Source organism: Hemiscyllium ocellatum, chromosome 20, assembly GCF_020745735.1.
Source record: "Hemiscyllium ocellatum isolate sHemOce1 chromosome 20, sHemOce1.pat.X.cur, whole genome shotgun sequence".
NCBI classification, from domain to species: domain Eukaryota; kingdom Metazoa; phylum Chordata; class Chondrichthyes; order Orectolobiformes; family Hemiscylliidae; genus Hemiscyllium; species Hemiscyllium ocellatum.
The window spans coordinates 24,472,897-24,497,732 of record NC_083420.1 but is presented as its reverse complement, the minus strand read 5'-3'; the positions used below and the strand labels follow the sequence as shown (position 1 = coordinate 24,497,732).

Sequence of the window (24,836 nt, the reverse complement as noted above, 5' to 3'; positions counted from 1 at the left end):
TTGCAGTCCTTACTTTCTCCTAATCATTTGTCATTACCATGGATCATAACCCCGGAATACCTGTGGACACACATTGAACTTTTAATTCCAAACTGTTTATTTCAAAGAGAGGACTGATACACTTCAGATGACAGTGGATGTAAATTCAGTTACTACCCGAAGAGGAATTCTGGAATGTCACACCTGCACAAAATCAGGGGAAGACTGAAAAAGGAAGATACAATGAGTGGCTGACTGCCCAACCCCCCTCACAGCAGAGAGCTGACATCTCCTGCAGACATGTTTGTGTTTTACCTTTTAAAGGATGTACAAAACACAAATGTGTTATGTATGTAATGGGATGACATTGTGTTGACTAGAAGGTCACAGCTGTGAGAAAACCCACTAAACACCTGCCTAAAAGAAATACTCTTACTCGGAGTGCTGCCAAATAGCCACTGTTAAAAGGAACTCGGATAAATATACAATAGACAATAGGTGCAGGAGTAGGCCATTCAGCCCTTCGAGCCTGCACCGCCATTCAATATGATCATGGCTGATCATTCCTAATCAGTATCCACTCCCTGTCTTATCTCCATAAGCCTTGATTCCACTATCTTTGAGAGCTCTATCCAACTCTTTCTTAAATGAATCCAGAGACTGGGTCTCCACTGTCCTCTGGGGCAGAGCATTCCACACAGCCACAACTCTCTGGGTGAAGAAGTTTCTCCTCATCTCTGTCCTAAATGGTCTGCCCCGTATTTTTAAGCAACCTCAAAAGGTTGTAAACAACCTCAAGGCCAAGAATCTCAAAATTAACAGTCTAGCTACTAATGTCAATACTATCACTAAACATCCACTGTAACAGCTGCAATATTCTACTCTCCACTTTTCACCACTGATTTGAGACTGATCTGCATGTCTTGGAACTTCTCCTTACCTCGGTTTCTCTACATGTTGAGTTATTATTTCTTCTTGTGGTTAGTAACTAATACAGTCATTTTTTTATTAACAGCCTTGTTAAGCCTGTTTAAATTGGTTCATTTTAAAACATACATTCATTTAATCTAGATGTCCACAAGGAAAGGTAGCCTGCTTAAATTAACATCGCTGTGATCAGCTGAGGAAGCTGATGAATAAAGAACCATTTCAGCCATCCTCACCTGGATTTGGGGCATCCCAACTAGAACTGTAACAATTTGGGGAACTTTGCTTAGGGACTGATTGTAACCAAAAACAATTCAAAGTGCAAAGCACTTGGGAGTGATTTTGATTGGACAATAAAGTACTGTATAAAAGCACTAGGGAGTGTTGCTGAACAAAGAGACCTTGGAGTGCAGGTTCACAGCTCCTTGAAATTAGAGTCGCAGGTAGATAGGATAGGATAGTGAAGATGGCATTTGGTATGTTTTCCTTTATTAGTCAGAGTATTGAGTACAGGAGTTGGGAGGTCATGTTGCGGCTGTACAGGACATTGGTTAGGCCACTGTTGGAATATTGCGTGCAATTCTGGTCTCCTTCCTATCGGAAAGATGTTGTGAAACTTGAAAAGGTTCAGAAAAGATTTCCAAGGATGTTGCCAGGGATGGAGGATTTGAACTATAGGGAGAGGCTGAACAGGCTGGGGCTGTTTTCCCTGGAGCGTCCGAGGCTGAAGGGTGACCTTATAGAGGTTTACAAAATTATGAGGGGCATGGATAGAGTAAATAGGCAAAGCCTTTTCTCTGGGGTCAGGAAGTCCAGAACTAGAGGACATAGGTTTAGGGTGAGGGGGGAAAGATATAAAAGAGACCCACGGGGCAACGTTTTCACACTAAAGGTGGTACACGTATAGAATTAGTTGCCAGAGGAAGTTGTGGAGGCCGGTACAATTGCAACATTTAAGAGGCATTTGGACGAGTATATGAATAGGAAGGGTTTGGAGGGATATGGGTTGGGTGCTGGCAGGTGGGACTAGATTGGGTTGGGATATCTGGTCAGCATGGACGAGTTGGACAGAAGGGTATGTTTCCATGCTGTACATCTCTCTGACTCTATACACACTTCTTCATCAATCAAATATAGAGATAATCGGGAAATCAGAAATAAAATATGTGGGGAAGGACAAAACTGAAAAACACTTCTGCCCTGACCATGGATCATAATCTTGGATCACCGATAGACAGATTGAACTTTTAATTTCAACCTGTTCTTTTGAAAAAAAGAGGACTGAGACAGTTAAGAGAACTGTGGACAGACTTGTAGCATGGTTATCATCCATATGATACACCATGGACCTCACCAAAACCCCATCTCTGTAAAGCTTAAGGTCAAACAAGAATTATAGCAACCCTCTACACTCAACACTGCAATACTCTGCCTTATTTACAACAAGTTTTAGTGATCTCAATTGTGTAATGAAAAATTTAAACGCATGGCATGCCACTGGTTAGCAAGGTTAGATCTCAAGGAATACAGGGAGAACAAGCCATTTGGATATAGAATTGGCTCAAAAGTTAGAAGACAGGGTCATAGTGGAGGGTTGTTTTTCAGACTGGAAGCCTGTGACCAGTGGAGTGCCACAAGGATCAGTACCGGTCCATGACTTTTCATCATTTATATAAATGATGTGGATGTGAGCTTAAGTGGTAGAGTTAGTAAGTTTGTAGATAACACCAAAATTGGACGTGTCTTGGACAGCGAAGGAGGTTACCTCAAATTACAACCGGATCTTGATCAGAAGGACCAACGGCCTGAGGACTGGCAGATGGAGTTTAATTTAGATAAATGCGAGATGCTGCATTTTGGGAAAGCAAATCTGAGCAGAACTTATACACTTAATGATATTGCTGAACAAAGAGACTTTGGAGTGCAAGTTCATAGTTCCTTGAAAGTGGAGTTGCAGGTAGATAGGATAGTGAAGAAGGGGTTTGGTATGCTTTCCTTTATGGTCAGAGTATTGAGTACAGGAATTGGGAAGGTCATGTTGCGGCTGTACAGAACATCGGTTAGGCCACTTTTGGAATCGTGCATGCAATTCTGGTTTCCTTCCTATCAGAAGGACGTTGTGAAACTTGAAAGGGTTCAGAAAAAATTTACAAGGATGTTGCTAGGGGTTGGAGGATTTGAGCTATAGGGAGAGGCTGAACAGGCTGGGGTTGTTTTCCCTGGAACATCAGGGGCTGAGGGTTGGCCTTATAGAGTTTTATAAGATCATGAGAAGCAAGGATGGGATAAATAGGCATGGCCTTTTCTCTGGTGTGGGGGAATACAGAACCAGAGGGCATAGGTTGAGGGTGAGAGGGGAAAGATATAAAAGAGACCTAAGGGACAACTTTTTCATGCAGAGGGTGGTACATGTATGGAATGAGCTGCCAGAGGAAGTGGTGAAGGCTGGTACAATTGTAATATTTAAAAGGCATTTGGATGGGTATATATGAGTAGGAAGGTTTGGAGGGATATGGGCCAGGTGCTGGCAGTTGGGACTAGATTGGGTTAGGATATCTGGTCAGCATGGATGGATTGGACCGAAGGGTCCGTTTCTGTGCTGTACATCTCGATGACTCAGTGGAGGGTAAATTAGGAACTTGTAACTCTATCAGTAGCAGGTCTGTACAAAACTGAAGGAAAATTAAGGCTCGACTAGAAAAACTGAGCACTTACAAAGAATTAAGCCTGTAATTTACATCTGTTTGAGGAACTACTTTGTATTTCATCCAAAAGAAAGGCAGTGTGGAGAATAGCCTGAGGTGCCATAGTGCAGATTGCTATTACAGGCATAATCCAGTTCAGGAAAGTACTCAGGCCACTTTTGATCAATCTCAGGTGGCAAAATGTGCAGATCATCATGCAGACTCTGGTTGAGTTGTCTGTATTGTCATTAGGTAGGGTAAGGTTCTTGGTAATGCTTCTGTAAGACTTTAGTTCTTTATGAAACATCCCTGATTACTGTGAATCCAATGTACAACATCAAAATAGACAAACTAATTACGTACTAACAGACTGGCAGTAGTTGTAGCATTTTGGTCGTGGGTATGAATGCTCTACATGAACATGGTGAAGACACCAGTATGAGAATAAGTTTCGCCCTTTTACTGCTGATATCCTGGGTGATAAAATTTATTGCAGAAATTTCTAGGTGACTCTTGGCAAACAAGGATCCCATATTGGGGTGAACCGCTTCCCTGCTTTGGCCAAAGTACACCTTTCACAATATCAATATCAGAAACCAGAGCCAGTAATATGCCCTCTGCTCATCTTTTCTGTCCCTAGTGTACTGTTCAGTTATGAAGTGCTATCAACACTGTCACTTAGCACTGTAAAGAAGGATGATTTGCTTCACCCCTCTCTGGAAGTTAGCAAACGTGATGCCACTGTTTAAGAAGGGCGGTAAAGGCAAGCCAGGGAACTATACACCGGTGAGGCTAACCTCGGTTGTGGGCAAGTTGTTGGAGGGAATCCTGAGGGACAGGATATACATGTATTTGGAAAGGCATGCTCTGAATCAGGATAGCCAACATGGCTTTGTGTGCTGGACACACTCACTAGAAATCCAAAGCCATGTAAAGTGTGATTGAGGGCAGACAAGAAGACCACAATCTAGCAATGATAAGGCACGCCTGACGTGGAGTCTCTTAGGAGGCAAGAGACATTAATCAACTCACATCTGTCAGCAAGGGTTATTAAAGAAACTGGTGAGTGACAGTTAAGTTCTCTGCTCCTGTGTCAATTAGACATAATGCTACACCTTACAAAACATCATGCTCACTACAGGACAAATTCTGGGATTTAAATATCGAAAGAACAGAAACCAGCAGATCCCATTCTAAAAGATGAAAGATTTAATCTAAAATTGTTTATTGGATCACATCTCCATGACACTGGACTCCTTTCGCTATAAATTCTGTGATCATGATCTTATTCTCCACAACTACCTGATGAAGGAGCAGCGCTCTGAAAGCTAGTGCTTCCAAATAAACCCGTTGGATTATAACCTGGTGTTGTGTGATTTTTAACTTTGTACACCCCAGTCCAGCACTGGTTCCTCCAAGTCATAAGATTGTGCCTCTTGCTGAAGAACTTTCATCTCATACTTGGCTCCTGGTGAGAGGCTCAATTAGTTTAAAATCTAATGAGATGGGGAGGTGATTGAAAGGATAAGGTCACTGTGCCTTACGAAAACGGTGATGGTAGTTGTTGAAGCATTTGAAATCTCATTTGAAGTGTTCAGTCCTATCAAAATTTCAAATTTGATAAAGTGTGGAGCTGGAAAAAGCACAGCATGTGAAGCAGCATCCGAGGAACATGGGAGTTGACGTTTCAGGTCGGAACCTTTCATCAGTCTGTGCTTTATCCAGCTCCACATTCTATTGACACTGACTTTTCAGCATCTACAGTCCTCACTATCACCTGTCACAATTTCAACACTTCTGTGTAGCACCCCTTTAGATTAGATTCCCTACAGTGTGGCAACAGACCTTTTGGCCCAACCAGTCCAAACTGACCTCCGAAGAGTAACCCACCCAGACCCACTCACCTTGGATTAACATACCTAACACAATTTAGCATGGTCAATCCACCTGACCTGCACATCTTTGGACTGTGGGAGGAAACCGGAGCACCCAGAGGAAACCCACACAGACACAGGGTGCATGTGCAAACTCCACACAGTCAGTTCCCAAGGCTGGAATCAAACCTGGATCTCTGGTGCTGTGAGACTGCAGTGATAACCACAGAGCCACCATGCACAGCAAGATTTAGATCTACTCTTTGTGTACAGCCATAAGTTCCACCTGCTTTGTTAGCCTGAGATCTATATCCAAATGCACACCAATAGTCACCTCCCCAATGGTAACCTCTTTCCTGACCTTAGGAGTCCAATCTTTCCTCATGATCTGGAATGCTGTGATTCTACACTTCAAAGCAAAAGGACAATGTTTGTCACTATTAGGACTCTTCAACACCATCCAGACATTTCAAACCCTCACCTCAGCAGTCCTTCAGCTGTCTGTCCACAATTGATGTGAAGGAGGGTGATGATGCAGGTGAATAGCTTCATCAGCTTCAGCATATGGAGAACAAGCCCTCTCCTTTGGGTTGTGTGCATTCAAAACCTCTGCTCTAGCTGTGACAATCTATTATCGTTCCCAAAAGCCCGTGTCAATACCACAAAGATCTGCTGAAGACTTGTTTTGAATTTGTGCATCTCTTCACTATGATTCCTGATGGGCTTTGCCACACAGATATGCAATCACAAGTGTAACTCATGTTGAAGCCCCAAGACGCTATAACCAGGTTGTCGATCCTCAACCTAGTGTTCAGTTGCTGGATCATCAGGTGCTTCCAGTCTTCCCTCAAATCTGTCCAGCTTTCTATTCATTCACAAGTAGCAGGATTACTGCTTCCTTTTTCCATCCATCAAGGTGAGAGAACAAGCATGAGTGCTTGGCCTAAATATCTGGTTTCCTCTGCCACAGTCTGTTCTCACAAAGATAATGCAACAGCTTTGACTTCCTTTGTGGAGTTCACCAGTTTCAACTTTGTCAGCATTCGCCATGTGTAATGCCACAACTTGATGTGTAATGAAATCTTGCAACCACATCAGAAAGGCAATGAGAATTTTAAACACATGGATGGCTTGAAGACCATAATTGAGATCTTATTTACTTTCTGCCTGCTTTCCAGAGAAGATGTAAAAAGAATCCCATGGCTTATTCCAGTGTATTTACATCAAGATCTTTTCAAATCCCTCTGCAGCATCTCTGACCAACTTTGGCAATTTCCTTCAGCTTTTTGACACTAGTTATAGAGGTATGTTGGCACACCACCACTTTCTTAAAGGCCATTAGAGATGAGCAACAAATGCTGGCCTTGCCAATGATACTCAGATCCCATGAAAGGATAAAAAAAAATCTTCATTCCTCCAGGAAATGTTGCTTTGACAATATGTACACACCTGTCCCACTTGTTCTGGTCACTTTTTCCTCTTCAATCATTGAATCATGTTCCTGTGAGCTGTAGAAGTATAAAAATCCTCTGACAAGAATTATAACTACATGCTCCAGTATAGTCTTTTTCACTAGATGGCATGGTTAAATATGCTTAGCACAAGGCGTGCAGAGGTAAGTAAACCCGAATGACATTATCACGTGGAAGATGTAAGCCTGAGGTGTATAAAGTACTGAACTGAACTGACCAGCCCAACAGGGCTTGAGAACTAGCTATACTGGATATTCAATCTGAGCTCAAGGTGAAGAAAAGTCTTATAAGTTCAAGGGCATGGCAGGACACGTTGGTCTGGGATCTCAGGATTACAGGGAGTTGAAGTTCCTTGCATAGAGATAGAGTGAGATAGAAAGAGACAGCATAAGTTCCAGAGACAGAGGGTGAGTGCGTGTGTTAGCATATGCGTGGGTGAGAGAATAAAAAATGTGCACCTTTCACTGCATGTATATACTAAGAATAGGAAGTTAAAAATAAGTCTGATTGTTACTGTAGTCTAAATCACTGGATATTTGTGAATAATGAGAACAATGGAACCCCTCCATGATACAACACTATTGAGATCAGTTGTAACTGATAACAAAAATCAAACTTGAAATCTTATGGTCTATCCAACCCAGTTATTTATTCTTATCAGCTGGGTCAAATCTTTGAGCTGAGCAAGGTTGTGAATATGTTTTGCAAATCTATTGGCCTAAGTAAATCTACGCCAATCATGGCAAATATTATTTTCTAATCATACTTGCATCGTTTCACAGGATTTCACATTTAAATTGAAACTTGCACCTTTACATAATGGATAGTTCACAAAAAACAAAAGGGAATGTCATGATAAGTAATAGAAACCTATCAATCTTATTGTCAGCTTTGTTGTGAAGTATTTCAGTCTCAAACTTAATTGCTCTCTAAAACCATATTATCATCTTGAAATGGATTGTAACCCTGTAAATTTATAAGCTGTTAAATATTTTTTGCTCAATGGATTTAATAGTGCAGAACTAAATGGTATTTAAAACTAAAGTCCTGTTGAATGTTAATGCAGCAGCAACTGCCAACCAGCACAGACTGGGTAGTTGATGATCTCTCTGTTCTGCCAATAACTCTTTATCACTTCTTATTACAAAGCTCTTGCATGAGCAGTGTGAGAAATAACTGATTGTACTGTTTCCCTCTGGAATGGTATTACATAATAGCTTCTAATACATTGCTAATATGATAACCCATGTTATGGGTGGGCTGGGTTAACCAGATTAATAACTGTATATTAGGCTACATTGCACATTTCAATATAAAAAAAGGTTTACTAAACATTTCTTTCTTTCTAACCAAAGATTCAGTCCAACTCAGATTCAAGGGATGAAACTATTCTAATTGCAAACTGGAATGGAAGGAAAGGAAAGGGCTTTAATCTAATGAGAAAAGGAAGGGTTGGGGAGAGGGAAAATGCAGGCTTACAAAGCAAGAGGATATGGTCAGGGCAGTTATTTGAATAATGATACCCAGAGTGAAACAGAAAGGTACAGGAGGGGAGAAAAGGAGAGAAGAATGGTAAAAAGGCAAAAACTAATGGCTCTTTACCTGAATGTCTGTAGTATGCAGAACAAAAGAAATAAATTGACGACTTAAGTACAGGTCAACAGGCATGATCTTATAGCCTTTACAGAAACAATGAGTATAAGGAGATCAAAGCTGGAACTAAACATTGAGGGCATGTGACTTTACAAAAGGTCAGGCACGATGGAAAGGGTGACAGAGGTAGTTTGTTGATATGGGATTGGATAAATACAAAAGCAAGAAATGATCTTCAGTCAGAAGACATAGAAACCATATGGGTGGAGGTAAGAAATAGAAAGGGAAAAAAAAACACTGGCACAGAGCCCTGATATTAGCTATATGGTGGGACAGAGAATAAACAAGTCAGGTGATAATGACAGCATGGAACAAAGGTAGCTCATTAATCACAGGTGATTTTGATCTTCAAGTAGATTAGGATAGTCAGATTGGCAGAGGAAGCCACGAGGAAGAATTCAGAGCGTATATTTTGTGGATTCAAACAAGAATTAGGCTATTTTGGATCTGGTGATATGCAATGAGGCAGGTTAATAAATTTTGTCAGAATAAAAGATCCTCTAAAAAAAAAAGGTGACCATAACATGAAAGAACTAAACACTGTTTGAAAGTGAGCAACATGGGTCGACAATATCTACACTCGGCTTATGTCAGGGTAATTACAAAGAAATGAGGGCAGAGCTGGCTGGAGAGGACTGGAAAAGGAGTTTAGCAAAAAAACGGTTGAGGCAGACTTGTTGAAAAAAACATTCACGGTTCACAGCAAAGACACATTGCAGTAAGGAAGAAAGATTCTAGGAAGGGAATAAGCCAACCGTGGCTAAGCAAGAAAGCTAAAGGTAGCATCAGATTGAAAAAGAAAAAAAGTGGTAAAGGTTAGTGGTAAGCCAGAGGATTGGGAAAGTTTTAAAACCAAAAAAAAAGTGGAGAAATAAACTTCGATAGTATACTTGCAAATAATATCATGATGGAAAGCACTAGCCTCTTTATTGTTGTGGTTCTGTTCGCCGAGCAGGGAATGTGTGTTGCAGACGTTTTGTCCCCTGTCTAGGTGACATCCTCAGTACTTGGGAGCCTCCTGTGAAGCGCTTCTGTGATGTTTCCTCCGGCATTTATAGTGATCACTATAGTGAAACATCACAGAAGCGTTTCACAGGAGGCTCCCAAGCACTGAGGATGTCACCTAGACAGGGGACGAAACGTATGCAACACAAATACCCAGCTCGGTGACCAGAACCACAACAACGAGCACCCGAGCTACAAATCTTCTCACAAACTTTGGGCCTCTTTAAAAAAAAAGGAAACCAAAGTGAACATAGGTCCCTTAGAGAATGAGGCAGGGGAAAGAGTAATGGGAAATAGGAAATGGCAGAGAAGTTCAACAAATATTTTGTATCAATCATCACATTAGAAGACACCAGTGGCATTCCAAAATTACTAAGTATGCAAGGTGCAAAGAGGAAAGGAAGCAAATACAATAACTATCATGAGAGAAAAAAAGTGTTAAATAAACTAATGGGATCAAAGACTGATAGGTCTACCAGATCTGATGGGATATATCGAAGGATATTAAAGAAAATTGCTCAGGAGACAGTGGATACATTGGTAGCAATCTTCCACGAATCCTTAGATTCTGAAGAAGTCTCTCAGGATTAGAAAACTGCCAAAGTAACACATTTATTTGAAAAGGGAAAGAAGTAAACAAAAACAAAAGGCTTAATATCTGTTACTGGGAAAATATTATACAGTCTATTATAAAGGTCATAACAGCACAGCATGTAAAAGTAAGTAATTTGATCAAGCAGAATTAGCATGGTTTCATGAAGGGAAAATCCATGTTTGACAAATTTCCTAGAATCCTTTGAGGAGGTAACAGACAGGATAAATAAAGTAGAAGGAGTAAATGTAATCCATTTGGATTTTCAGAAGGCACTATACATTAGGCTACTTATTAAGATAAGAGCTCATGGTGCTGGAGGTAATATGGAGAGGGGATTGGTTAATTAATTGAAGATGAAATTGGAATGGGAGACACTTGCAGGATGGCAAGCCGTAACTAATGGTGTGCCACAGGAATCAGTGCTGGGATCACAATTATTTACAATACATACATACTATTTGTCTGAAGTGGGATATAGGCATTTTAAGCAATTGGGGAAAAAACTTGGCAGGTGGAATATAATACACACACGGGAAACTGTAAGATTGTGCGCTTTGGTAGGAAGAACAGAGGAGCTGAATATTATTTCGATAGAGAATGACAACAGAAAGCTACAGAAGAGGGAATTAGGAATCCCCTCATCCATGAATCATAAAAAGCTAAGATCCAACTTCAACAAGTAATAGTAAAAACAGGGTGGAATGTTAGAATTTATTTCAAAGGGAATTAAGTATAAAAGTAGGAAGATTTTACTAATACCTTATAAGGCATTATTCAGATCCCATCTCAAATATTCTGAACAGTTTTATATCCCTTATCTGAAGAATGACACACTGGTATTGGAAGCAGTCCTGAACTGAGTCGGGAGGCTCATACCAGGACAGCTTCGGAAATTGGGCCTGTACTCATGAGAATATACCTTTGCTGTGAGCAATAAGTCATTTACAAGAATAAGAGGTGACCTTCTCGAAACATACAAGATTCTTAGGGGACTTGACAGAGTGGATACAGAAAGGTTGTTTCCCTTTGTGGGAGATTCTAGAACCAAAGGGTAAAATCTCAGAATCAGGAATTGCATATTTAAGGTAGCGATGAGGAGGAATGTCTTCTCTCAGAGCATCATGAATCTTTATAATTCTTTACCACAGAGGGCTGTCAAGGCTGGTTCATTAAGTATATTCAAGTCTGAGATAGGCAGACTTTTAATTAGTATGTGAATCAAGAGTCATAGGGAAATGGCAGGAAAATGGAATTGAAGATTATCGGATCAGCTATGATCTCATTGAATGGTGCAGCGTACTTGATGGGTTGAATAGCACTTCAGTACCTAGGTCAGAAGGTCTTATGAAAGCTAAGACTGGTACTCCTTGCTAGAGCATTTTAAAGTCAAAGCACTTTTGAAGGGGAATCACTGTTGTAAGTACGCGGCAACCAATGTATGCACAACAATCCCTCAAAACAGGAATGAGATATTGATACTTAGTAAGGAATACAGAGTGACCAGGATAACAGGGTGAAATCCCTTGCACTTCTTTAGAAGAGCTATGGCATCCATCTGAGAGGACTAATGGGGCTTTGATTTAGTCCAGTATTTGAATGATGGGCTTCCTCCCCCAGTTTAGCACCCCTTCAGTACCACACAACAACCACAAACTTGAAAGACAAAAATTAATAAAAGAAAATAATAATTAGCCCAAATTGCCACCTATCTAGTTGAAGCTGCAAAACGGACTTGTGTTGCTGATTTGTGGTCATGGTTGTCTGTAAAATCTTGCAGACATAGTTTTCTCGTAAAACATAATCTCAATATTCTCTTTCAATCAGTCTTTTAGAAAATAACAAGTATGTTTCACCCTAAAATTATGCAGAGGGTTTTCTTTTTGAATATGAAAGATATCATAACCTTTCAAAAAATGAGCCCTTCAAGCAATATTAACCTGAACCATCATTGTGACAAAGATCATTGAAAGAGTGGGCCCACCATCCCACCCTCTTCTCAAATCTGTACCTTCAACCAATTCAAATGGTCATCCACTTTTCTCCTAAAAGGTGTAACCACGGTCTACAATCTCCCATGGCAACATACTTATCCACTAACTCATTGTCTGAAGAAAGGTTCCCTGTTCTCCCGCCTCCTCTCTAGGGCTGAATGTGTTCTGAAAAACACATTAAACAAAAGCGCATCCTGAAATGCCAGCAATTAGAAGTCATCAGTGATACAATTGGTCTTGTCACTGATAAACTGTAATCAGAGTGCTCTGAATGCAGTTGAAAGTTTCTTTTCTGCAAAGTACAATTGGTTCTTCTGTAATGCATGTTTCTTCAAGGCGAATTGGCTTTAACACAACTGAAAAATTTAGACCATTATTGAGAATGCGAACCTTCCTTACCAATGTTGGCTATAACTTGATTCCAGCACCATTAGCTTAAATGGCATGGGGGGAGGTTACTGCACGCTTTTCTTGTAATGCAAGATTGCATGAGAATGGAACTGTTACGTACTGTTACGTTATATCAGAACCGACTGTATTTCTATTCAACGCAGTTAAAATGTAACTTGTAAAAGAATCCCATTAAGTTATTGCTGTATTGAATGACTCTTCTAATAAGTTTAAAGCAATGATTTACTCTTGAACTTTTAAAACACTTACTCTGCATGAGTGCTGACTATATAGCTGACGTACATGCATCCCATAAAACCACAGCAATTGCAGGAAATGCAAATCTCTAAATCAGATCTATGAACAATGTCTTCACTCAAGTGCAGAAGTTTGATTAGCGAATTAGAATTGTGAAATTCTCGTGTGATCCGTGGTGCAATAAAAGTGGAAATGGTGAAGCCAAAGAAAATCAAGTGCTCAGGTCAGAGATACCACAGCTAAATGGATCACCAACTGTCAAGGGTTAGGTTTGTCTGCCAACATTATTTAATTATGTTCTTCACCAATTTTCAGTAATACCAAGGATTGGATTTGTGTTGCACCATTTGTAGAAAAGTTGACCTGTCTTTAAAATGCAGTTCTAATGCTCTTGTACTGGAAGAAAGAGCCAATATTCACGGAATAGCTGTCAGCAATGGTGCATTAATAAGACATGGTGAAGCAGGATTCCAAGTGCCTGTCAAATCCTGTTTTCTAGTCCATTGATTAGAACCTCTTCCTCCACCTTAACTATCTACACCCTTCCATAAGTGTCTAGCAATCTAGTTAAAGTGTGCACCATCTACCAATTGCATTGCTATAATTCATCACTCTTTCAACATGGCTGGTCAAATTCTTGCACTGTGGGAGTACATAGATGGTAGCAGTTCAAGAGAGGAGCTCACCACCATCTTCTCAAGGCTAATTAAAGACAGGCAAAAAATGCCAACTTCACATCCCATGAATGAATATTTTTAAAACTCAGTTTTGTTCCTAAGTAACACTGGCATTCCCTAATAAATGGACCGTCATGAGCTTTCTGATGTGCATGCACAAATAGAACATATACAGAATCATGGACAATCGTTTGGGAACTCGAAACTGCATCAGTAGTTTTCAAAACTTGTTCTCTGCCAACTGTGACCTACCTTGTCCAAATGCTTAACAAATGACCCTCAGACAGGAGAATAAATCAGTAAATTGTCAGGGAAGGAACTAATCACCATGGCAAAAATGCCAATCAGAGCACTAGCTACCCTGCATTCCAAAATGCATTAATGCAATCTCATTGCCATGTCTCCTTGCTGTGGTCCAATGATTACTGTTCAGCTTGCCAAAGCAAAGGCAACAGGATAGGCTGAGATTTTAACACAAACGAAGCCAACTATGACTGTGCCTAGTTTTTGAATTCATATATAAAATATTTGTTAGTGCTACTGCAGAACCCAAGGCATGCTGGTCCAATTTAAAGCCAAAGAAAATTGAGTGCTCTGGTCAGAGATACAACAGCTAAATGGAGCACCAACTATCAGGGGTGAGGTTTGTCTGTCAATAATATTTAATTATGTTCTCAATTTTATAAACTCCAGCACAGCTTCCTGATCAACTAACACCTTATTCCCTCCTCAGAATCTTGGATCATCAGAAGTTGGAGCAGAAATAGACCATTCAGACCATTGAGTCTGTTTTGTCATTCAATGAGATCATGACAGAACTGTAATCCTCAACTCCACTTTCCTGCATTGTCCCCACAACTCTTGATTCCCTTACTGATGAAAAATGTCTCAGTCTTGAATATACCTCACAACTCAGTCCAGACAGTCCTCAGTGGTAAATAATTCCACAGTTTCACTACCCTCATTAATGCTTTAAATGTGCAATATTTGCTAAAAACTGTTGTGATGCAAACTCAGTAGCTGTTTAATTACTCTGCTGATAGTTCCAGCCAACATCGATAGATGTCTTTAAAAGGGTATTATCACAGCTTGGCTGATGCAAAAGAATGCAGCTTACTGATCAGGAATAGATAAAGTCTCACTGAGTTTTCAACTGCATTTCCTAGTTAATTCACTAAGCAATCATGTACACAAACACATGCACATACAAACTAAAAATTGGGAGCAGGTGTGGTCCAATTGGTTGTTCCTGAAAGGACACTTGTAATTTTAAAAATTGTCCTTTAATTCTACACGACCACATGGAGTAAACAGCTACTCTAAGTTCAGCGTATCAAGACCATTCAGGATCTTATTTACCTTCAGTCAAATCATTCCTCGCTCTAATAAAGTGCAATGAAAACAAGCCCATGCCTCTGTACCTCAGAATCCTCCAAGCATCTGTTTAATAATATTCTGTATTGTTATTCTTCGTGCCAAAGTAAACAAATTCTCATTTCCCAAATAAAGAAATACTGCAGAAATTGAAAATATGCGATTAAAAAAATGTGAAGAATCGCAGTGGGTCTGGCAGCAACCATGGAGAGAGAACAATAAAGTTGATGCATCAAGACCAGTCTGGCTTCTTCTTTAGCATCTTCTTCTGATTGTAACTCAAAATGTTGACTCAGTTTCTCTTTCCATAGATGCTGCCAAATCGGAGTTTCTCTAGCATTTGATGTTTTTATGTCACATTTTACCATATTATATCTCATCTAGCAAATGTTTGCCTATATATTTTATCTATAATCGGTCTGCATCCTTGTTATGTCATTGTCACAATATACTTTTCTGCCTATCGTTTTGTCATCTGCAAATGTAGCCACCATGTCTCTGATCCCCTGATCTAAACTACTGATGTAAACTGCAACAGGTTGAGGGCCCAGCATAGACCACTGTGGGACTTCACTTGTCATATCAATGGATTTCACTTGAGCCTTTCACTTTCTTACTTGGTTTTTCAGATTTCCTGTTTAATTAGTGCATTTTTTTCCCACCGATGAACTGTACCCTTATCAAAAAAGCCTGGTGCAGGAACAGGAAAAAAAAACAATAGAAATGTGGCGCCAGCTACTATTTTTTCCAAACACTGGCTGCAGTAGTAACACTTGTAGAGCTGGCTTCTCTCCAAGATGCTCAAAAACTAAAACAAACAATGCCTGGTAAACTAACTTCAACACTGCAATGAGACTCAGCAAAGCTGCTCAGTAAAAGGATGTGATAATGCCATTCTGGCTTTGCAATGTTTCTCCAAATTTGTTTTGCTCTATGTTCTCTCATTGGTAGTATTCTCCAAGTCAGAAAGGTACCAGTTCAAGTCCCACTCCAGAGACTTGAGTGCATAAATCCAGGCTGGCAGCCCACTGCAGTGCCAAGGGAGTACTGCCCTCTCAGGAAGTGCTTTTTTTTAAAACAATACACTAAATTTCTGGCAGAGATCCGAAGACACCGATTTCCAAAGGAACAAAGAATGCCTCCCAATGCTCTGGTCATTACATATCATACAATCAAAAGCACTAAAACAGGATACACAATTATCATATTGCTTGCAAGACACAAACTGGCTGTCATGTTTTCTGCAACAATTAATACATTTTAAAGGATACTTCATTTAATGAGAAAAACACTGAATTGCCTGAGCAAATCCTTTGCTCATCCTAAAATGTCCTAGCTGTTGAAATATTTTGCAAGCTCAAATATAAATCAGAACTGAGTGACAGAAAGTACTTGGCAAGGGAAAGGGAGTTTGAAGATTTGGACATGAATATATAGACCCATGATAGACTGTCACTAGGTAAACACACTCTTACCTACAATCAAATTTTTTGGTGTCCCACAGTTGCTCAGTGCATAACAATATTGCTAACAGAAGGAAAGAATAGTAGAACTTGCATTTGTACAGTACATGAGCACATCTTCCAAATATCTCAAAAACTCCTCCCAGTCTAGGACACTCATGCACACTGTGTGAAGAGAACCAGAAGTTAACATCCCTGCATAGGTTTGGCAGTAGTCCAAAAAAAACAAGAGGTTGGCAAAAATCAAAAATGTTTGATCTCAATTTGACCTCCCATTTTAACTTCACTTTAAAATTTGTTTACAAAGTAATTTGTTTGATATCGGTTCCTTGCAGATCGGTGTACAAACAAAATCAAACTACACAATTAATCCCAACAAATTTTCTCCAACAAAATGATGTACTTTGTAGAAGGTATATAAAGGATTCATTCACAGGCGAGGGCTAAGTCAGATATCAGTTGTTTGAAGTTATTTGAATGCAGAGGTCACATATGCAAGGTTTACAAAAGCCATCATGTCGATGCCAGCCTTTGGCTCTGACAATCTAAAATTAATCCCACTGGCCTGCTATATCTGCTCTGCACTGCATTTTCCTGGGCTCCCAATATATGTCCACTCTTCTCCAAGGATATCAGAAACATTATACATAAAATGATTGTAAGTCTCACATTCCAGAGATTCTGAAAATGTGCTTCATTTCAGAAATTTGACGTAATCACACGAACAAAAAAAATTACCGCAGATCTTACAATCTTTGCTTAGAACCTTACAGCAAAACAGAATTCCTCCACATGTCTGTCTCACACAGGGGCACAAAAAGAAAGGAGATTTGAGTTAACAATAAAAGCTAGAGGAACTAAAACCACAGGGAATGTTTCTGTGTTTCACTTTGAATCTATTGTTCATGGAATCTACTCAAACAAGAAGCAACAACATTTTCAATAAGTTTATGATCAATTGAAAGCTCCAAGCTGACTTGTCCCCACCCACTATTGTTCTTCGCCTATGCTGACTGACTGAGGGCAAAGCAGCAATTGGTGCGTTGCAGCCAGACTACTAGGATTAAACACACTGACAGAAACTCGAAGGCTACGATTGAAACAAATTATTCTGCAAGGCAGCATGGTGGCTCAGCGGTTAGCACTGCTGCCTCTCAGTGCAGGGTTCGATTCCAGCCTTGAGCAACTGTCTTGTGTGGAGTTTGCACATTTTCCCAGTATCTTTATGGGTTTCCACCGGGTCCTCTGGTTTCTTTCCACAGTTCACAGATGTGCAGGTTAGGTGGATTGACAATACTAAATTACCCAATGGGTTCAAGAATATGTATATTATGTGCATTAGCCATGGGAAATGCAGGGCATTAGGGTAAGGTCATGCATCTGGGTGGGATGATCTTCGGTGGTTGGGGGGGAGGGACTTGTTGGACCGAATGGTTTGTTTCCACATGGTGGGGATTCTATTAAAAAGATGTTAAAAAAGCAGTAAAGAGGTGAGATAGACAGATTTCACTTTTATCCTCAAATGGTTGACCAAAGATGAAATGGAAAGGGAGGGGCAATAGTTACAGTTCTGCTTCACTTCCTAAAAAAATCAATAAATTATTGATCTCTACAAACATTGCTGGAATACTGTGGCAAGTTAAAGTAGTTCAAGCAGTAATGAGCTGTAACTGAACCAGAAGTAAATAGTTGCTAAAATGTGAATGTGGAAAGTAAAGTAATTTTGATCGCAAACTCAAAGACCCTAGTGATCTATTCACTTTCACTACATGAACTGAATTTTATCCAGTGATCTCTTGTATACCTCTGAAGCTCTTGTCTGGACACCTGTTCCTAGTTCTATTACTTAGCACAGCACCTACTAACTCATTATTGGCACTGGGTTGCAACTAATCATGCTGTCAACATTTTCCACAATTCACTCCTAATAGTGACAAGGGAGAGCAAAATCACTGTCAACTCAGGTTCTGCTCATAACAAATAATTTATGACAAGGAAACAGTTTTATATTGCAGTCATTTACTGGTTTCTGTTTCTTTTTGGCCCTGCACCTGGATATTTAGACAGCAATAGCCACCCAATAAACTGAATGGGTGACAGCTGGAGATTCCTCAAATGGGTCTGTTCCTTAATGTACATGACAGCATGGACAGAAGCCACCTGTTGAGGAGCAGGAGGTGGCTCAAAACATTCACCAAGGACCATTGCTTCGCATAATGATCAGTTGGAATTAAATAACTAATTTACACCAAATTAACAAGGACAAAAAGCAGTTCAGCATTCCTGACCTTCTATACAGTGACTTTGCTCTAAAATGCATGAAATCTCAAAATCTTGATAGAACAGGACTATGCAGGGCTGTGACAATTCTGTGAATCTTGGTACCCTTTCAAGATCAAACACATTTTATTTTAAAGCTTAGTTTATAAAACTTAATTCACGGTCTCAAACCTTTCTAAATCACCTTCTCCTCAGCTAGGAGTCAAAACACAATATTATATGGTTCCAAGAAGTAGGGAAGATTTCACATTAAAATCATAGCCCACATTCAGTTAACCTAACCTGATGGAGAGCAGTTGCCAAATACATGAGCCCTCTTGCCCTCACAAAGGATGGGAAAGAACAGCAAGGAAAAAAAGCAGCCAAGGTTGCAACTGTGAACCCTCATCCAGTGATCACCTGATCAGCATAGGCTGAATCTTAGTTATGGTGCTGTCCACTCCAAAATGCTGCCACCAAGCAGCATGATCTAGAGTCACATATCACATCAAACTCCCAGAGCCATTGATACCTATTAGTGACTCTGAAAGCATCAAAAAGTTAATCAAAAACATTTCTAATGTGTTCCAGGAGAATAATTCATGTTTTTTGTCACATTTGTGGAGCTAGATTGCATATTCAGATGAGTGCTTCTGACACCAAAATCACATGTACATGTGATTCCAACCGCTGTTAACATCTGGTTGGATAGATTGCTGCCACCATCTGCTTTCTGACTGGGTTCTCAGGACCTACTTGGTTTAAAGTGGTTGAGGGAAAATGACTTGGAAGTTTAACAAATAGCAGCTCTTGACTTAAAAATATATTTTTGGTATGATAGTAGTCAGATACAAGGAATATTAGTCAAAATGAACATTGTTATAAAGACTTTGAGGATATCCTAAGATGTTCTGCCACTCCCCAGTCAAGTCCTATGATATCATCAGATTGGGTGGAGCTTAATGCAAACTTCAGCACTAATCTTTTCAGATCAATCAACTTACCCCAAGCTTTTATTTCCCATAACTAATATTTATACATTCATAAATATAACTACATTTACTACCATCCCATCTCCCCCAACAAAACCTGTGACTTCACGCATCCAGGCAGTCTTCAGGTTTCACAGTTCTCCAGTATACATTCTCTTCTGATTCGAAAAATTAGTAGGTTTTGGTTTGAGGACTGTTGACCTGCATTTTGTTTTTGACCAGTCAGTAAGTCATTGTTGTCATGACGTTCTTCACTGGGTTAATCTTAATCAATTATTAGTGGATGACTGGTCCATAATGAGACAAGGTTCCTGTGGCATCAGTGTGCAACCCCCTCAGCTGTTCATAAAATAGACTATCACTGTTGGTCCACTGTCTCATGAAAGACTATACTTTCCTTGGTCTAAATGTGTCAACCACTATACATGGTGACACCTGTATACTGGACAGCTAGCCACTCCTGTTTCTTCTACAGTTCCATGGATGTAACGATGGAGTCTTCAGTTTTTCATCCATCAGCAATTCTAATGGTGATAAGCCATACTGAAGTGGGGTGGACCAGTAAGCTAACAAAGTTGTATACAAATCAGCATTTTTCTTCAAATGTGTGTGCAATTTCCTCATTCAATTGTGCATGTCTTAGCAAGATTGTTACATATTTCAAGTTCAGAACTGGCTGCAAATTGGTTGAAGGAGTCGATAACGAACTGTGGTCCATTATCAGACATGATCAGCAATGCCATAGTGTGCAGAATGTTGCTGACAACCAAATCGGAGGTGGCAGTATATCGTTCTTTCACCTCTATCTACCATATAAAATAGTCAGGAGCAATAAGTGAGGAACAATCACTGAAAAGGCTGGGTTTGTTACAACGTATTCCCAGTCTGCTCAGAAAAAATGGTGAGTTATAAACAAAGAACAGAGAAAATGTACAGCCCAAGAACAGGCCTTTCGGCTCTCCAAGCCTGAGCCGATCCAAATGTACGGTCTAAACCTTTCGGTCAATTCCTAAGCATCTGTATCCCTCTGCTTCCCATCTACTCATGCATCTGTCCAGATGCATCTTAAATGAATCCATCGTGCCTGCCTCTACCACTTCTGCTGGCAATGCGTTCCAGATGCTCACCACCCTCTGTGTGAAGTACCTGCCATGTGTATCCCCCTTAAACTTTCTACCTCTCACCTTGAAAGCATGACCTCTCATTATTGAATCCTTCACCCTGGGAAAAAGCTTGTCTCTATCCACCCTGTCTATACCCTTCATGATTTTGTAAACCTCAATCAGGTCCTCCCTCAATCTCCTTTTTTCCAATGAAAATAAACCTAATCTACTCAACCTCTCTTCATAGCTAGCACCTTCCACACCAGGCAACATCATTGTAAACCTTCTCTGCACCCTCTCCAAAGCGTCCACATCCTTTTGGTAATGTGGCGACCAGAACTGTACACAGTATTCTAAATGAGGCCGAACCAATGTCTTGTACAATTTTAACATGACTTGCCAGCTTTTATACTCAAGACCCCGTCTAATGAAGGGTTATTTTCAGCTCTTGTTCCAGCCCCATGAATAGTTCAAATTTCAGAGACAGCTTTTAGATCTTCAAAACTCTTTTGAGATCCTCCCCGCCTCATTAATGTAACTTGTGCTTGATTGCTTTAATGAAATAAACAATAGCTTATTTAAGAAAAAAAAACTTCCTATTCTTAGACGATCCAGGAGTTCTACCCTACTAGGATGGTGGCACCACACATTGCTTGCAGTTGGCAATATATGCCTTTGCAATCTGGTTATCTAGATTAAAACCGTGAATCCATGCTATCAGTTCCCGTTACCCAATAATCCAATCCATAAGTGAGCTATGAATGAACAAAAAAAAAAATTCAACATTGTGCAAGAGCTCTAATTTGGCCAGATCAATGTTACAACAAGTTAGTTGAGGAACGCAAAGAATAAAAATATTTAGATAATGAGTGATATCAAATCAGTTCAGTTACACGATATCCAGACAATGAAAACATTCTATTCAGCCTGAGCAACATGTCTTCACCCCCAAACCTCATCTGGCAACTTAACTGCACTGCTGTGAGCTTCTCCACTGAACTGCCACCCAGTGCTCTAACCCATTACATACTATTTCACCCTTCTTCCAACATGGTAAGCAACAAATATTGTTTACACACACAAAAACATTATGTGGCAAAGTGATGGCATGTTAACAAACCTTAAAACAGGAATGAATGCATGGCCATGGAGTCAAACAGAATTCATCAATAATACCGTAGATTAATTGAGGGACTGGGAAGACTAGCCTTTGTTTTTGTTTCATACTACAGTCTCAATTCCCAAACCACAATTTAATCATTCTTCCTGATGATCATCTGAAACTCAACCAGACCAAGCATTAAAGCTGTGCCATATTTGACAGATATGATTTCTACTCACTCGTTCTAATGAAAGATCATTTACTTGAAACACTAACTCTGTTTCTCTTCAAAGATGCTGTCTGCCCCATTGAGCCTTTCTAGCCTTTTTCTGTTCTTATTTCACTCAATAATCTACATCATCTTTGTGCTCATTGAGTTGTGGCCATTTGCACGTTCCCAGTTTTAATCAGTTCATCACCAGCAGTTCTGTCTTCAGCTTCCTGGGCCTTAAGTTCTGGAATTCCATCCCTAACCTTCTCCACTTCTCGTTCCTCTTTAAAAGTATCCTTAAGATCTATAAATGTGACCACATTTATTAATCATCTGCGATAGTACTTGTTTACATGGGTTAGTGTTACATTTTGCTTGTTGCTGCTGCTGTGAAGCACCTTAGAACATTTCACTATGTTACTTACAATGCTTCAAGATGTTGAAGTGGTTATCATTACACTAATGCTTCATTTGGCAAGGACACATTACAATCTACATTTAACCATCAAAATAAATAATGTTTTTGCAATCTGTTTAGGATCTTGCAGTTCAAGGTTAGGAATCAAGATGTGAGGACAGAGTTCAATTTCAATGGAGAAGAGATGCTAAACCTGGACCATGCGAAAGATGAAGGGCATGTTGATAGAAAGAGATTATTTAAATTAGATTGTCATTGCAGTATTGGAATATAAAATTTTGAGAGACGATGAATCAGAAAATTTTCCCCCTCTAACATTTGCAGCTCCAACAGCAAATAATCGGTCTACTAAAACTACTAGAATCAGAATGAAGATTTTCTTAAGAATGGGATTAATGACTGAAGACGGTATGCGCACATAACCTGTTAGGAAACAGGCTTGAATGTGCACAACATGAAGTATAGCTGCTGGAACACAAGTCCTCGTTATGCCATCTCAGCACATCTTACAAGGTGATTGCAACATTACATTGATACCTTCAGGCTTCACAAAATTAGTTTCAGCCAGGAGAATTATTTCATTCTGAAAGTTTTAGTCACCTTGCCTAGCAAGCAGATTTCATGGCACGAGGCAAATCACACTATGTTTGAGAAAGAATAAGGTTAATGTAATCAATTTGGAACACACAAAAATTGGTTTTCACAAGACTAGTTAAATAAACATAAACACTAAAAGGTACTTATTTGTTGTTGAATTATCAAGACTGGCATAGAATAAGAAAGTGGTCAGCCACACTGCCCTTCAGCCTGTTGTGAAATATCTTTGGTTAATAACACCAACATATGACATGCTCCAATGAGCCACTGGGTCAAGACACACAGAACATTAAATCCATTCCAACTAATAACTGTTAATAAAACTGGGACCATTTGTTATAGCCAAAAGGTTGAGGGAGATAGCTTTATTATTGCATCTTGAAAGCAACAAACCGGTTAGAATTCATAACTCATTTGACTTCTACCCATCACTTTTGTTTCATTTTTGCATAAACAGCAACTGATGACACCTTCAGTGTAGGGCTTACAGAAGTTACTGAGCATGTGATTTGGTACTGAAGGCTTAAGCACCACAGCCACAGGGCAATTTATTTAATAGAGGTAGCAATGTAATTTTCCTTTGGATTTTTGGACAGTATCATTCTCTCATGTGTTAATCAAATATCTGCCAGACTGCAACTCAAATTTGACTCCCTTTAGTCTTGTTGATGTCTACAGCTGTTCTCCTTAGCAGGTTCCTTCCATCATGGAGCTGCAAGGGTGGATATCTCATACTAAACTCGGAAATTGACAGGGGTCCAAGAAAACTCTAATGAGAGAAAAGATGGATTTTATAGGCTCCAAACAAAAGTGTGATTTATAATGTAGAAATGTGTCATTGGAGAGAGCTAACGATATAAAGTGTTTGGCACTCTGGGCTTGAACCCACTTGGGTAAAACCTGCTTTGAAGGAATTTACATAGCTTTATGACAGTTTTAACAGCAACTATTTTATTCAGTCTAATGTTGCAATTAAACTTAGACAAAAAGAAAATCAGCTCTTCAAGTTAAAGTGACTTTTTTTTTTACATGTTCCATTTAACAGACATCTTGGTTACAACGGGCAACACACACATACACAGCATTAAATAGCTCTTGTTAATGATATAGAGATCCAGACTCAGCAAGGGCAGGAAGCCTTTGAAATCTATGAATTTGTTTAAAGAAAGCCTCTCGCAAGTGCTGTTTTCTTCTTTTGGCTTACTGCTTACCAGAACAAGTCAATTTATTCACTGAAGTATCTGGTAAAGCTGCAGCTCCGAAGTTCTCTGACAAAATTTGATTGACTTCACAGGTCTGCACTGTCAAGAAATTCTTTATTAAAGATCTATCCACTCAGGTGGCCAATACCATTAGCAGAACTTTATCATATTTATTAAAACACATTGTTCATCTAAGTTTTAGTCCTACTCTTAGGGTGGGACATAATTAGTAATCCCATGCATAGACTGCAATCTAATTTAGAGATTTTCATGATTTACACTGCAGGCTATATTTGTATATGCTGTAACTGCAATCCTAAATTCAAGCTTGACATCACCACCCCAACAAGGAAATTAAAATTAGCTCACAATAAGATTTCAAAGTTAACTTTCTCAAAATTATGAAGTGAACTGAAGATCAATCCAGATAAAACTGCTTTGCTATGGTGAGTCTACAACCAGAGAATCTTAAAAATTGAAAAAGAAATTCAGACGCAATAACAACAACAGCAGTTTTAAAAGGGAGAAGAGCAGACAAAGGAAGCACATGGTGAGGACAGTGCAGGAGGCAGGGAGAGAGAGAGAGAGAGAACCTGCACAGTTACCACCT

At 39.6% G+C, this 24,836-nt stretch overlaps 1 protein-coding gene across 3 annotated transcripts in view; it reads right to left on the bottom strand.

Annotated features, from left to right (window-relative positions):
- Positions 1 to 24,836, bottom strand: part of capn15 (calpain 15) — a 282,315-nt gene that overhangs the window by 136,059 nt on the left and 121,420 nt on the right. The window contains exon 1 of one of the 3 annotated variants that reach the window (XM_060840633.1): positions 8,539 to 8,580. The exons of the other annotated variants lie outside the window; for them this stretch is intronic. The gene's annotated coding sequence lies outside the window, so the exon portion shown is untranslated. Of the gene's footprint in view, positions 1 to 8,538; positions 8,581 to 24,836 lie in introns of those variants that run through there. 3 annotated transcript variants of the gene reach the window in all.